We start from the raw sequence: 15,631 nt of genomic DNA on the forward strand, positions 1-15,631 counted from the left end.
CCCGCGGCGGGGAGCCCTGGGGGTCCCCTGTCTCTCCCCCAGTTCCCTGGAGCATCCTGGGGGTCCGGGTCGGGGCAGGGACCGCGGAGGGGAACGACGGGAAAATAAGGTGTGGGCTGACGGCCCCGTCCCAGCGCCTTGTCATCTTGCTTGTCGGGTCCTGAAAGGCTCCCGCCGTTCCTCCCCGGTTTGCAGCACAGCTATGGCTGGCTGCTCCCGCCGGGATGCACTAGGCTCACTGTGTGGAGGGGGGAAAATCCCAGAGAGGCGAGAAACAAGGGAGCCGCGGCCAGCAAAGGTGGGGAGGGGCCCTGCCCCTCACCGTGCCCCTGTGCCGCCACGGCCGGGCGGTGGGCAGAGCCCCGGCGGGCAGCCAGGAGCCTTGTATCCCCGCGAGCGCCGCGTCGCTTCTCTGCACAGGTCGGAGGCTGGTGAATCAGTAGCCCCGATGAAGTGGCGTGCCGAGTTCCTCTGCCTCCCTAGGACTGATCGGAAATGACAGCTAATATTTTAAAAATGATTACACTGTCTGCAGCATGGAGAGGCCCCGAAGCTGGGTTATTAAAGTAGATTAGCTGAATAATTTTCATTACGTTTTCATACAACGATATTTCTTGAGGCTTATGAATGAGCTGGTGCTGTACCCTCGGCCGCGGCAGAGGAGGCAGCTCGAGCGCCAGGCGTTCACAGCCGCCGGTAACTGATGTGCCGGCGGGCAGGGGACGCCGGCACGGGGACTCGAGCACCTAAGGTGCGCCCGGCGGGCAGCAGCTGTGCGGGCAGGGTGCTGCCTGCTCCCCCAAAGCGCACGGCAGTGCCACGGCTTTGACCCGAAATCTGCAGAACTGGTGAGGCCGTTAAGAAGAGGTGAAAAAGACTTTTCCATTAGGAAATGGAGGTGTCTTGTGTCCCAGCTCCTTCGGGTGGGCACGAATCGGGGCCACGCTGCCTTCTCCAGCCCGGAAAACCTTTCCTACGGCACAGACAGTCCCATAAATCTTCGCGGGGCATTCATCTGCCCTGCTGGCGCCTGTTAGGTTGTTTTCACTACGTTAGCTTTAATTAAACAATTTCCTTTCTTTCAACGTAAGCAAACCACGGCGGTCGATCCGAGCGGGTTTGTCGGCGCGGTGCGGCGCGGCGGGGGCCGCAGAGGGGCAGCCCCGGGGGTTCGGGGGGGTGAGACCCCGTCCCGCTGGAGAGCAAAGAGCCTCCGCAGAGGTGCGAGGCGTGCGGCGAGCGCTGCCGAGCCCGGCAGAAACGGGGCTGCGGCCGTGCACGGCGCTGCTTGGCGTTCAACCCGCGGCCCTTGGAAACGCCGCAGCTCCTGCCGCTCGAGCAGCGGGGCAAGCGCGGGAGCAGCGTCTGCCGCCCGGCTCTGCCAGGCAGGGGCTGGGACGGAGCCGCTGCTTGGGTTCACGCTTGTTAATGAAGTCGTCCCCGCTAATGACAAGAAACTCGTAGCACCGCTTGCCTAGCATGCAGCTTGTTGTTCTCTGCCCATTTCATTCATGTCAGGAAGAAAATTGGATTCCAGTAATGATATAATTAATTCAGGCTAAAAATCTCGGCTCGCATTTCATCACCGAAGCGCACGGGGAAGAAAAGATTGGGAAGCGCTTTCCGTGGTTTCCATAACTCTTGGGACCGCTCTGCCCTCTCGGAGCAGGCGGGACTGTCCGGGGACCTGAGCATCGCTGCCTTCGCCTCGCCGACGCTCTCAGCCGGGCAGCCTCAAGTCTCTTAAATCTGCCTCTCGCCTCTGCGGGCTCCGGGGCAGCGGATGGGCGCCGATGCCGGTGGATCTGGCTGGGTTTCCGAGGCAGCGCAGCCCGCCAGGGACAGATCCTCGGAGGGACCTGGCGAGGGGCTGCCATGCGGCATTTCCTGAGGACGGGAGATCAAACGCTCCGCGGCGGCTCTTTAATGATGCTGGAAACCTTGAGGGATGCCGGCACGCGTGCCGCCGCGCTGCTTCTCCGCCCTCCCCGGCTGCGGATGCGCTGCGGGGAGGCGGCCGGGGCGGCTGCGCCGGGATGGCTCCCGCTCGGCTCCTGCTCCCGCTGCCTCCGTGGGCCGCTTGCTCTCCGTGAGCTTTGCCAGCCAGCGCTGGCGTTTCCCATCCTGAGCGGGGTGGATGGAAAACCCATCAAAATTCACTTCCTCACCCAGACAGGAGTGGTCGTCGGTGCGCCGCTGCGGCGACTGAACTTTACTGATCCTCAGAACAAACAACCTTTCCGGGGCTGTGTTCGGAACCCGGGGGAGGCAGGAGCAGGCAGAAAGCTCTGCCTGACGCTTGTGCACGGCTGCCCGTGCTGCTTTCCCGCGGGAGCTGCGCTGGCTCGCCAATGCCGGCACCGCCGGGTCCCCAGCCCTTGGCACTGGAGCTTATGCCAGATTTTCCGAGGCGAGGGGCGGGCGGGAAGCATTGCAAGAACAGCAGCAGAGGAAGAAGAAGAAGAGCGGGTAAATCTGCCTCCAGGTCCCGGCCGTACGCCCGGCCAGCCCTACCCATGCCCAGGGTGGGGAGGGGCTGCTAAAAAAGGGCAACTAGAAAAGAGAAAATAAGTTAAAAAAAGAGAAAGAAAAAAGGGAGTTGGGTGCGAAAGCTCCTGCGCCAGCAAAATGCCCTTTCGGAAGCAGGCTCCCGAGGTGCCCGGCCTTCAGCAGGGTACGCCTCTAGCCCAAACTTTTAAAGCCAGCTTGTTTTTCCCATTATGAGGATGAAATTGCGATTGCCTGAGAAACCTCTAATTAAACAAAGGCTCACCATAATATTTGCTGGGAGCTTGCCAGCCTTGTAATACCACATTACCGGGTGTCTTTATTAGCTGAAATGAGTATTTGGAGTCTCTGCCAAATTGAAAGCTGATAGACGCGTTTGAAAGTGGCACCGCAGCACCAGGCAAATGCTTCTGCGACCTGCCGCCGGGGCTTGGCCGCGGCGGAGGGCGGCTGCCGTCGCCCTGCGTGGTGGGAGGGGGCCGGGAAGGTGCCCCGGCGTCGTCCCCCCCGGCGCGGCGTGGCACCTTCTCGCGGCAGACACGACGTCCCGGTGACGGAGCCGCGCATCGCCTTTTGGCTGGCGTTGGCCGAGCGGCAGGGCGCCTTCTCTTCCCGCGGCGGGGGACAATCCTGGCGCTCCGCCGGGCAATTATATCCCGGAACATAATTTCATTATCAATTAACCAACGACACATGGAGGGACGGTTACACTATGAATTTATTGGTGTACGGTCTCTGCTCCGGGTGCCGAGCGCGGCTGGCGGTGCTGCCGGAGCCCGGGGTAACCGGCAGGCCGACGCTGTGCCTTGCAACAGCAACACCGGGGAAAGCCACCGCTCCGTCGGCTCCGTAAAAACTCCCGGGAATTCCCCGAGGAGCCCGGTGGGGCTGGAGGAGGAGGAGGGCAGAGAAAACCCAGCGGTCCAGGGCAGCTGCCTGCGGGGCGGCTGCTGGCAGCGAGATTTAAGGCAGCAGTGGGCTGACTTTAATGCCAAGGGGAATCTGCGAGAACAAGCCTCAAAAAAATATTTTTAAAATTGTTTTTAATTTCTTTTCCCTTGGCGCGGTGCCGTGATTGCGCAGGCGCAGCCCCTCGGAGCCCGGACGCCCTCCGAGCCACGTCCCCGCCGAGAGCTGCCGACAGCTCCGCAACGCCGGGGCTGGCGGGGCGAATCTGCTCTCCTTAGGGCAAGGGGCTGCTCCCGGGAGTCTTTCCACCGAAGGAATCCGCAAACTTCGGTGTTGTAATGCGTCGCCCTGGCATTTCCAGCTGGAATTGTTTTGATTCTCAAGTCTGAAATGAGTTTTTATTTTGAAATGCATTATTCATTCTCTTTTGAAAGGTCAAAATCTGAATGAAACACTTTAATTCACCTGAGATGAATTTATTAGTTTTTGTCTTTGGCAGGCACACGGTAACTCAAGCTGCCGGCTGCGTGCCGCCGCCGAGGCGGGCAGCGCTCGGGCAGCGGGCTCGAGCGGCCGCGGGATGCGGCACACCGCGGGCGCTGCTGCGGCCACGGCCGGGCTGCTGGTGGCTGTGCGGGAGCCGTGCGCTGGGTCGTCTGCCCCGCGTAACTTTTCTACCTTTCAGAGTACTGCTCTGCTCACTTCGACGCGTGCGATGCAAGGCATCAGAGAGATATATATACACGTTACATGCAGATGCGGCAACTTTTTGGCTTTTTCTCAAGCCACCTTGAAGGAGGTTGCACAAACCCTCTCTGGCTGCGGCCTCAGTACGTGCTCTCTCAGGTTCCAAGCGCCGCACATCTCTTCCTCTCTTCATTTAACAGTACCTTTCACCCGAGGGAAGCTAAACACCCTCCTGGGCCCCGTGACCCCGGCTGCCCTCGGAGGAGAAGCTCTTCACCAGCACCAGTACAGGCAGAGGAGCCCCCGGCCCTGGACCCCGCCGGCTCCGCGGCTCGGGCGAAAGCAGAGCATCCCCTGGGCTGCCGGCTCTCCCCATCGCCCTCCTCGGGGACAGTGCCTCTGACTGCAAGGGGAGAGCGAAAACGTGCCGGAAAGCGAGGAGAAGGCGTTCCCAAGGATCATCTCGATGTTCTCATGCCGTTAGTGGGACAAGCGACCTTTTCATCCCCGCCTGCTCCGGCTCCTGCTCCTGCTCCCGCGCCGAGCGGCTGCGCGCCGGAGCTGCTGGCGAGCGCTCGCGGCTTTTCCCTCAGCGCAACTTGAAACGCTTCGCTCCTTATTAGAGAAAGCGTTTCAGAAAACCTGTAGAAGTTTACTCCAGAGAGCCGTTGGGCTTCACGGCGAAGAAATAGTTGCCGGTCGTAATTATATATTAGCTTTGAGACAAGCAAATTGCTCCAGAGGTGACAGCGCATCGTGGAGCTGGGCGGTGGGCTCCTCCCGGGGCGGCGCGGGCTCCTCGGGGCTCATGGGCAGGGTCGGGCAAGCCGAGCCCGGGCTCTGCCTTCCCCTTTCCTTGGGATGGCTTGCCAGAGGAAAATCTGGAAAACTACGATCTGTTGGCTGAGGCGCGGAGACAGCATCCCGGCTTTCCCACGGCGCAGCCCGGGCCGTGCCCGGCTCCACCTCACCCCAGGAAGGGTCCCGGCACTTTGTCTTTTAGAAGAAGCTTTCTTTTAAAAGCTTTATCTTCAAGGTCATTAATTTTCCTGTCTAAGAAGGAAGAAAAGGTTTTTCCAACAGGACGTGAACCTGTAGTCCCTGTGGCTGCTGGTACCGGGACCAATGGGTGCCTGGGAAAACGCTAAGGAATATTTGTTAGGCCAATGACAGTTCTCTCTTGTCCTATGGAAGTTCAGGCCCTGTACTTCTCCAAAGCGAGGTGCAAGACGTTCTTCCGCAGAGAAAAATCCCCTTTTGGTGATTAACGTGTAGCCCGAATACAGCGCAGCAGTGCCAGCAGTGGCATTGGGGAGGTGTATCCCCCGTTTCTCCCACGCGTCTTCCTGAGAGCGCACCGCCGACTTGATAAAAAACCGATTTAACGGTTACAAAACCCGGAGATAAAGCTGCTCTTAATGGATTTCTTTAAGATCAAGGCTGTCAAATACCAGGCTCAAAATCCTTTCTACAACAAGAGCAACTATATTAAGTGCACTCAATCAAAACCAGGCTGAAGGTTCCATAAGTGAAACAATGGCCGTAGGAAATGCATTTTATTAGCGTCTCCGGCAGACGGGAGGGCTGGCAGAAGAGATGAAAAGCCTCCGAGCTGCGCCTGCCGCACTCCTATTCAGCCGGGATGGATGAGACGTGAAGGGCGTTTGCCAAAGGCGTCCTCGCTACCCACTCCGGTCCTGTTGGGAAGAGGGTGACGGGAGCCGTCCCTTCGGGCTCCGAGGTGAAGTAGCGCAGCTGGTGGCCTTTGCCTGGAGGGAGGCACCCGGGCTGCAGCAGCCGGACCCGCGGCGAGGGGATGCTCGGCTGGCAATGATGCTGATGCTCACAAATCCGCCGTGAGAGAGGTCGGCTGCTTCCCTGCGGAGCTCGCCTCCCCGCCCGGGTTCGAAGTCGAGCGGGGCTTCCGACTTTGCGACGCTCAAAGGGTTTTTTGGGTCTTTGAGGGCACTTTCTGCAGCCGTCGGGTGAAGGAGACGGGGCCTCTCAACCACGGACTGCGCTGTGCAGGGAGAGCAACGCTGAAACGCAGATTAGTTTTTAATAATAATTCGCAGCTACCTAGTGAGAAATTCATAGCATTTATAAACTGCCGGTTGCTTTTAAATCATTTCCCTTCTTTCTGTCCCAGGCTTGACATCTGATGAAAAATCGAGGCTTTGTGATTGTTTACCGATTGAATCGTTGTACCGAGGTGGGAAGCAGCGTCCGCCTTAGCGAAGGTCAATGGAATCAAGTGTTTACCTGTTATTTCCAAATACTGTTAAGGTTTTTAAATACCGTGTGGGTGCCGTAGGCAACGAAGGCACCTCTGGCGAGGCGCAGCTCCCGGCGACAAGGCGCTCGCGGGAGCGATGCCGGATCACTTGGCTCATCGGCGGGAGCTCATCGTGGCAGTCTCCGAAGCGGGTACGGCAGAGCGCGCCCCCCGAATTCGCGCTTAGAGAGCCCTTGGTTTTCGGGACGTGACGAGCCGAGCGCTGACAGCCACTTGTCACTGCCCAGCCCAGGTTAACATTTGATTCGCGCCCTGCTTTCCTCCGCCTTGCCACCCTCCTCGCTCATCCGTGGGACGCTCGACGGAGCTGCCCCAAGACTCCTCGCCGGGGATGGTGGGTTTGCCGCCTGCAGTAAGACCCGTTTATTACCGTCTGTAAACCCCTTCAGCCGGTAGCTGCTGCACGAGGAAAGAGTACCAGGAGGTACGGCTTAGCAAATGTCACGCGGGTCCTATCTCGGGGGGAGACATACTTCCGTAATTAAATTAAATGAAAAGTCCTGGAATAAAAGCCTCGGAGGCTGCGGCCTTCTGTTCATCTCCAAAGTACGGATGGAGCGGGAGACGGGAACGGGAGACGCCAGAGGGCTGGGCCAGGTCTCTGCTAGCTTTACGGTGCGGCTCCATGTATGCTGGAGCGTCTTACACTTCCACGCTTCGTATTTTCTGCCTAAAGAAAGGTGTGTCCTTTCTAGAGAAAGGCCAGACCTGCAAGTCTGTGGAAAACCAAATCACCTGGGGACTGTTACCGGCATCTCCAACCGTGCCAGCCCGGGAGAAAACCTGCCGCGGGGCTGCCAGGGCAGCTGGAGGGACAGGGGCTGCCCTTCCTACCCGGAGTTATGGCACATGTGGTTATCCACCGTGCATCGGGTGGGCTGGGCTTTGCTTTTATGGCTGGCAATCTCTTAAAATTCCTGGTGAGTCACCTCTTGGCGTCTGACGCGGGTGTCACCTGGGGTTTCGGGAACAGCCGTGCCCTGCCATTACACCCGCTTTGCTGGAGAAAGTCCGTAAGAGAGAATTGATCATAAAAGCCGTCCTCTGCCTTCAGCGTGGGTTTAGACTCCCCTTGGGACGGAGGCTTTTACATCTGGTGCTGAGGGATAATTCCAGGATTAACAGCGCTGGCATTTTGGCCCTGGGAATACCTGTCCCAAAACCACGGGCCTGCGTATTTCTCGAGAGCAGGTTTTGCAAACTTGGGGTGTTTCGCTGGGCCGGCGGACCGGTGCCTGCGGTCCCCGCAGCGTGGGGGACGGCGGCGGGGTCCGCCTTCGCCCGCAGTGCATGCCGGAGGATGCTCTGAGCTCTGCCTGTGCAGACCATCTGCTCCCTCACTTCAAATTAATAGGCAAATTCAGAAAGAAAAAAAATAATCAAGTCTTTTCATGGGTAATTTGCGCACAGAAAAAAGGGGCCAAATGAATTAGATAAATCCTTTGCCGCGACGGGCTCGCCCAGCTCGGCTCCCTGCCTTTCGGAAGCAGGTTTTCAAGCCTAATGGTATCGCATACCCTTTTGGCACCCATTTTCGGAGAAGCTTCCCACCCCTGCTGCTTCTTAATGCAGCTCATCTCCTGCCGATTGCTCCCAGGGTCTCGGCCAAATCAGCACTTCCAATTAAAGCCTTCCCCGCCGCTCGGCGCGGGTTTCCATGGAGATCCGAGCGGATGCTCCTTCCTCCTCCGGAGCCGACGGAGAGGCACCCTCCCGGGGATGGCCCCGGGGGCAGGGGCTCGGGGGTCCCTGGGCATCCGGTGGCTCCGCAGCCACGTTTGCCACGTGCTGCCGCTGGCAGACCCGGCATCTTTGGTCCTGGCGTGCCGGCGCTGCCGCGGCTCCTCTGCTTTGCCTGCAACGCGCTGGGCTCGGCGCCCATCCCCACCGCCACCGGGAGCCATATGTGAGCGGGCGGGAGGTTAGGAATAGCTCGATGAATGCGGGTTTCTCCCTGGGCGGTCCCCGAGGAGTTGCCGGGACCTCTCCTTGCGACCGGTGTCTGCACCTTGTGAAAAACATCACCTCCTTCCCCAGCTGCACGTTTCCTTGTCGGTGCCGATGCCTCTTTCTCGGCGCCTCGCTCCACACCGGTGCCTCCCACGCCGTGCAGCTCCTTCGCACACGTGCGCCTGGAGCAGGCTTTCGGTTTTGGTTATTCTTTGTGCATCGGAGCTGATCCCGCCCGGCTCTCCGGGGAGCTTCTCTTCAGGTGGGCCTTTCACTGGACGAGAATCAGGTTGATTTGTTCGTGGTGTCTTTATTTAAACTATGAATAGTCTTTGTAGTCTGAAAATAGGTTTCCTGAGCGTGGCACAGAGCTGTTTGGCCAAGGCTGGGCCATCGCAGGCGCCGGCGGCGGGCTCGGCGGTGGAAATGCCCTCGCACGTGCGGCTGAATTAGCAAGTAGCTGCGAGGTCTACGAAATAATAGTAATTACAGGAACAAAATTGTTATTAATGTACTAATTTACTTGGGAGCCAGGCTTTATGTAATTACACGCTGGGATCAAGATAAGGTTAATGCATTTACCTTCCCAGGTATTTATAGACGCTTTGAATTGTTCTTCGTCCGCCGTAAGAAACAGGCGTGCGTGTTCCTGGCGAACACGGCCACTTACCGGAGCCTCTCAGAGCACGGTCAAACAAACTTTCCGTGGTGAGTACATCCGAGGGTGAGCTGTCCCGGGGACGGCCGGCGGCTGGCGTTTGGCTGCCTGGAAATAACCCCCCGACCTGCGGGCTCAGCAGCGATGCTGCAGCCGCTCGGGGGTGGCGGAGAGGCCAGCAAACCGGACCTCTTCATGCTTCACAAGTTAAAACTTTGCAAACGCCTCTGCAACCTTCCGATATCGGTGAAAAGCTTCTGCCGGGGATGATGCTTTTCCCCACGCCGGGCCCTTCTAAGGCTGCGGGAGGGCTCGGCCGCAGCATCGGTCTGCGAGACGGCGAGTCCTTCGGCAGCCGCCGCTCAAGCCGCCGTGGCCATGGGTGCCCTAGACATGCCAGGCTGGAGCAAGGCCACTCGCCCGCACGCTGGTGGGTGGCAGGGAGCCCGGGGACCGGCGGGGCGGGCGCAGGGGCACGCGCCGAGCCACACGCTGCAGCCGTGGGCCAGGCTGCCGCCGCCGCGGTTGTAAGCATCGCTCCGTCGCGGGCGAGAGAAGAAAAAAGCAGGGCAGGATCCGACGGACCTCGGAGTGCCCCTCCTCAGGGATGCTCCGGCTTCTCCCCCGGCGCCTCCGGAGCTGCCTTCGTCGCTCCAGCCCACCTTTATTAACGTCACGCTGGGAAATGTCAGCTGGGTTTGCCAAGCACCCCGCAGCGCTAAACCCTCCCGGCTGCACCGTCCGCCCGCAAGCCGACGAGCCGGCGTGGCGCGGCGCTGCTTGCTCGCAGGCCACTCGCGAGCGGCCGCCGAGTGTCACCGGGGATATTTCTCCTGGTGTCCCACGGGGAGGACGGCGGGAAGCTGCAGAAGGTCAGAGCAGCCCTAAAAAGATGTACCTGTATGCGCACGTACGTGTTTTTGGCCTCTTCGTTAATCGAGACACGTGCTGCTAGGTAAAAGGCTGGAGCGACCTGAACACAGGTAACCTTTAAGAGCAAGGGAAAGGTTTAATTAGGTTGCACTAGGCCTTAAGGAGCCCTCGGCTTGGCCTGTTGCTAATTTACAGGGAAAAAGAACTGTGTGAGTGGTTGTGGGGAGCCCAATGGCTCCCGCCGAGCTTCGCAGCGGAGCAATCGGAAAGGGAAATCTGCCGAAGAGGAGCCGAGGGAGCCGAGCAAAATCTAAAATCATTTCCCCGGAAATCAATGCGGAGATTTATTCCTCGCTTAAAGGGGAAGGAAAGACGGTTCTGGGCTGTACGTCAGGCCCGTTTAACCGCATCGTGTAAAACCATTTTTACAACAAACATAAGTTTGAGTTATGTGTGTTATTTTTGCTAACTGTTTGCACATGGCTGAATTTCATGATGACAGAGGTGAGTAACTGCACAAGGTTATGCAAATGAAGTACTTAATTAAGGAGGAGTCATACGAAATAAATTCCAGCTCCACCAAATGTCCTCTGTTTTTCCTCCGAGTCCACGTCGCTTCTGAGTGATCGGCTCCCCACTGAGAATCCCTCTTCCCGGGGGGACGATGCTGCTTTCCCACCCTCGCTCGGGAGGAGGGTGGGAAGAGGCGTCCCCATCCCCATCGCCATCCCCGGAGCTCCCCCCGGGCTGTCCCAGCCCGTCCCCTCCAGTCCCCAGCCCAGCACGATGCTCCGCCGAGCCACCCGCAGCTCTCCTTCCTCCGGACCCCATTAATCGCCCTCGAAGGCTCCTCGTACGTTATCAGGCCCAGATGTTTCCCACTGTATGCTACAAATGTTAATTATCTCCTAATTACTCATTAGCAGAGGCTGGGCTGGCACAGATCGGGGCGAAAACCAGCCAAGGGCATTTACAGCCCTGGGTGGCGGTACATGAACGACCAGCTGCTTCTGGCGGGGAGTTTGTTGGAATTCCTTATTATCCGCCCCCGATTCCCAGTGTTTGCCGACGAGTTACCTCGGCAGTCCGCCGGGATGGAGATGCCCGCGGGGATGCGACGGTGCGGAGCCCTCTCCGCCAGCCGAGCCCTCCCGGCACCGGCGCTTTCTTGAGCCTGGCACGTCTGGCTGCGGGCCGTGACCGCGGGATGCGTCCCTGGGGGCTTCGCGGTCAGCTGCGAGGATGAAACCCCGGCGGGCTCACGCGTCAGTGGGAACCGAGGGGCTGAGGGTTTCATCGGCTGGAGCCCGGCTCGCGGGCGGCGAGCGGGAACGCGTCGCTTCTCGGCACCTCGGTTTTATTGATCCCCCTGTAAGACACGGGGCTTCGTGTGTTTAATTCTGTCGAGTGGGGAAGCTGGGTCGGCACGTGGTCACCTTCAGGCCAGGGACACGTCGCCTTCTATCCAAATAAGCGACCTCGCTGCCTCGCCTCCGCAGTCGCTGGCTGCGAGGGCCCCCGAAAGCCATCCAGAGCAAGCACAAACATTTGTTTCGGAGCAGCTATAATTCTCCCCGCCGCGATTAGATAAAAAAGAGCGCGCCGCGCTAGCTTTTGTTTGCAGTGCGTTGTTCAATGAGCGCAGGCAGGGGAAGGAGGGGAAGGCACCTTGCGCAGGCAGCTGCCTGCAGCGGCGATGCTGGGGGCGGGCGCGGGGCTGGGGTGGTCCTGGGGCTGGGAGGGATGCTTCGGCGGAGGCGTGCAGCCCTTCCTGGGAAGCGTGGGGAAATCCTCCCGTTTGCTTGCACCTCGCCAGAGACCCGCTGGGAGAGCGTGCGCCTCGACAGGCAGCGGGTAGCTCCGGCCTCGAGAGTCAGGATGAACTCTATGAGAAGAGACGCGCGCCGCGATAAATCATCGCTGTGAGGCAGGGAAAAGACACTCGGGCCCACGCATGTGTTGGCGGAAATTCCCGTGTGACGGAGCGTGGGAAGCATCAAGGCCAGGAGCGGGTCGGGATCCTGCAAGCGCTTCGGCGTCTCTGGGGTGTTCATTCTGAACGCCTGCGAAAGCGTTGCGGGCTGGCAATGCTCCTCCAGAGGTTTGCAGCACCTCGCCCAGGGGTTTGCTGCTGGTTTGCCTGATGGTTTCGCAAATACCCGTTTCCCGTGAAATATCGGCTCTCCTTCCGCACGGAAAGGCTGCTTTATTCCACGTGGAAAGGCTGCTTTATTCCAATCCGCAGCAAAGAATGATGAAATCCATTACCACTGATGCTCTGCAAACGTCTATGGCACAGCTCCTGTGAGCTCCTATTTCCTCCTAGAGACTGATAACTTGGGGGCTGCCGGCTTCGGTGGCACCTTTAATCTTCCGAAGTGCCAAATAATTTAGAGAGAAGGGGTTTGGTAAATTTTTGCCTCTTTTTCTGGTGTTCAGAAATTCCCCCGAAGCCGTTGTTTTAAAAACCTTGGTCTGGGAGCCCGAGTCTGCAAAATTCCTTGGGATTTAAAGCTAAGCCTCCCATATTAGGTGTTGGCATCTGCCAGCAAGGCTGACCCTGCGTGGGCCGCTGAGGGTTCGTTTGCAAAGCCAGCCCCGGTCCGGGAGCCGAGCTGGCAGCTCTTTTAATTGACTTCTCTTGCTCTGCCGCAGGATTCCCAGGGGTGGGATTGGAAAAGCTTAAAGGGGGGAAATGGCTTGTTTGGGGAAGTTACAGCCCAAATTGAAGCCATCTGTGATGCCGCACAGTTTCTGCCATCCAGCACGTCCCCAAGCTGTCCCTTGTGCTAAATCATCTCGCCGTGGCGGCCGTGCTCGTGGCTCTGCCCTCCGCCCACAGCAGCGGCAGCGGCAAACGGCGACCGGGCAGAGCATCGCTGGGACGGCACCTGAGCACGGGCTGGAAACGCCTCAGCCCCTCCGGCTGAAAGCTGGCCAGCTTTGTCAACACGGCGCAGCTATTATTTTAAAAAAGCCAAACCAAACGCAAGCGAGCAAGCCAAAAGAACAACTTCTGTGGAAGATTTCTTTTTAGCTCTCTCCAGTGCAAAAAACAAATTAAAGAAAGTGTAGAAACCCCACCCCCGGAATGCAAAGAGTTGGAAGCCAAATGTCACCGCAGCTTTGATCCCCGCCGGAGGCAGCTCTGGTGCTATCAGTTTAGAAGCATTAGATTTGCATCTTCATGTCCCCTAATTTGCTCTTCGGGGGCTGAAGTGGAATAACTAATGAAGAAAGCCTTCCTGCGTGTGCAGAGGAAACCCTGGTTATGTCACAGATGCGTTAAGAAAAATAATCGGGCGTAAAGAAGTGTCCGTCCCAACGAAAAGGCTGCCCGTAATTAAAAAGTTAGCAAAGGCAAAAATCCCTTCTGTGGCCGTCCAGGGGACGGGCCGGTGGGCCTGCGGCCGCAGGGTGGGCGCGAGTGGCCGTGGGTGACACCGAGTCCCCAACGCCGGGACGTGCCCTAACGCAGGGGGGCGAGGAGGGGTGCTGAGGGGGGGTGCCGAGGGGGCCGCAGACCTGCTCGGCTGCACCGCAACGAGAGGCGTCGAGCCGTGTGATGGGAATGGGCCGGTTTTAGGGAGCGGGGGCCGCCGCAGCGAGCGCCCAGGGACCCGCCGTTACCGGCGCGAGCCGCGGCAGGAGCCGCAAGGCTATTGATGGGGACTGGACGACCGGTCGACTTTAACAGCTACGCTGCCAAGTGATGAATCCCTTCTGTTCACCCTTAATTAAATTTCTTTTAGCAACACAATAGCTCAGTTTTATGCCTGCCATTTATCAAGAATTAAAGTTATTGGCATCGCTGTTGGCAGGGGTATCGATTATGAGACGGCAATAAGGCTTGCAGGAGGCGGCGCTTGCTCAGCATCCCGCTGCGCACCCGCTCCTCGTCCCCGAAAATGGAAGCGCACAAAACCCCCGGGAGCGCCTGTATCTGTTGGAACTAAGGGACGTGCAGGGATCCAGCGTCACCGCTGGATTTACCGCGAATTCCCCGTGGCTGTGGAAGCTCAGCCATCGCAGGAGGGGGCCGGGATCAGGGACTGCCCGCGGCACATGGCGGCAGGAGCATCGCCCTCTCCCTGCTGCTGCTGCTGCTGCTGTCTCGAGAAGAGGTGAAGACGCGCTGGGCTCGAGCCACGCGTTACCATTTATTCCTTGCGGTGTCTGGAGTGCTCTTTCTATCTGATCTGTCAAGGCCTGCAATTACAGATATTGTTGTCAGTAGCAAATAAAGATTAAGTTGTCAAAAAGATCGAGAGGCCGGGTTTAAGGCTGCTGCCCGAGGTAGGAGCCGTGCGGTGACGAGAACTGCCGGAGCACCGGGTGCTGGTCGCTCTGGCACCCTGCTTAATGGCGGGGCTGAGCTCCTGGAGGAAGAACGTGCCGCTGGTTTGGCCGGAGCCGGAGCATAAAAGCAATCCCATCGGCTCTGCGCTGTGTGGCAGCAGCGTGGCTGGCGAGAAGCAAACCCCAGCGTGGCTTCCTGGCGAGTCCCACGGGTGAGGGCCGGTGCCGAGCCGGAGCGGGGATTTGCTCCGCAGCAGACAGCCAGGAGGGAATTACGGCCGCATCCCTGCTATCGGTCTGCAGCAGGCGGGATTCAGCTCTGCCTGGAAGCGGAGACGCTTGGCCTTTTTCCTTCCTCTTGCATTGCTTTTCAGTCTAGTGAACTAAAGCATCCCTTACGCCCGTCGGTGCGGCGGCAGCCCAGAGCCTCTGCTCCGAGCGTCCCACGAATACTTCCCGTGCCGAGCGCCCTACGTACCCACCGCCCTCTCGCGTTTGCCATCCCGGGTAAACATTGTACGGCTCTTAACTAGGAAAATGCTTCCCAGCGTTTCAATGTGTCGGCCGGCTCTCTAGCCTCCGGTGCTTTAACTCTCGACACTTTATCCTTACTAATTCCTTTGGTAATTATGGTAATAACAATCATCACGGAAAGCTCGTTGGGCTGTAACACGTGTATACGCTGTGCTGTTCTGTGCAAATTCCACTTGGGATGTGCGGTGGTTAATGAGACCTGGCCGTACGGCTGGGAAACTCCTGCGGGACGGCGAGCGCCGGGCTGGCGGGTTTGCAGGGCAAGGGCAGAGCGGCGGCACCACGGCGGCACCGTGGCAGCGCCGGGAGCGGAGCTGGACGGTGGCTAGCTGTGTAACGCTCGTTTCATGCTCCGCAAGCGGTTCCCCTATTGAAATTGCAAATATTAGTTATGCCGTCAGACTTCAAGGGTGACTGTGGCTTATTCATCCCAGCGTGAGTTGAGTTAAAATGCAGAACCGAGTTGCAAGTCACATTTTATTGAAAAGAAAAAAGACAATCGTGTCTGCATTAATGAAATTGCTTTAGATTGCTTATTTCTCTTTTGGAGTGGTTTATCAGGGAAACGACTTTAATTCCTTAATCGACAGAAACAGGGGAGCCGTCGTTCCAGTTTGCCTTGCGAGGCGCAGCGTTGCCGTCAGAGCCCTGCCCGAGATCTGCCCCGCGGGTCTCTGTCGCTCAGGGACGATGTTACCTTTAAACCCCGACCGAGGATCTGAGGAGCTAGGATTAAAGAGGAGCTGCGCAAATCCGCCATCACAGAGCCACCGGCTCCGCTCCTGCTGCCTGCTCCGCCGGGCGGGATCGCTGGCAGACTTTGCTGGGGAAATTCCTGCCCCGGCTGAGTCCCAGATTTCGGACAGCAGTTTCAGCCCGAGTGGTGGTAACATCAGAGGCGAGCTTACTGGACTATC

The sequence above is a fragment of the Gymnogyps californianus genome, chromosome 21 (assembly GCF_018139145.2).
Source record: "Gymnogyps californianus isolate 813 chromosome 21, ASM1813914v2, whole genome shotgun sequence".
NCBI classification, from domain to species: Eukaryota; Metazoa; Chordata; class Aves; order Accipitriformes; family Cathartidae; genus Gymnogyps; species Gymnogyps californianus.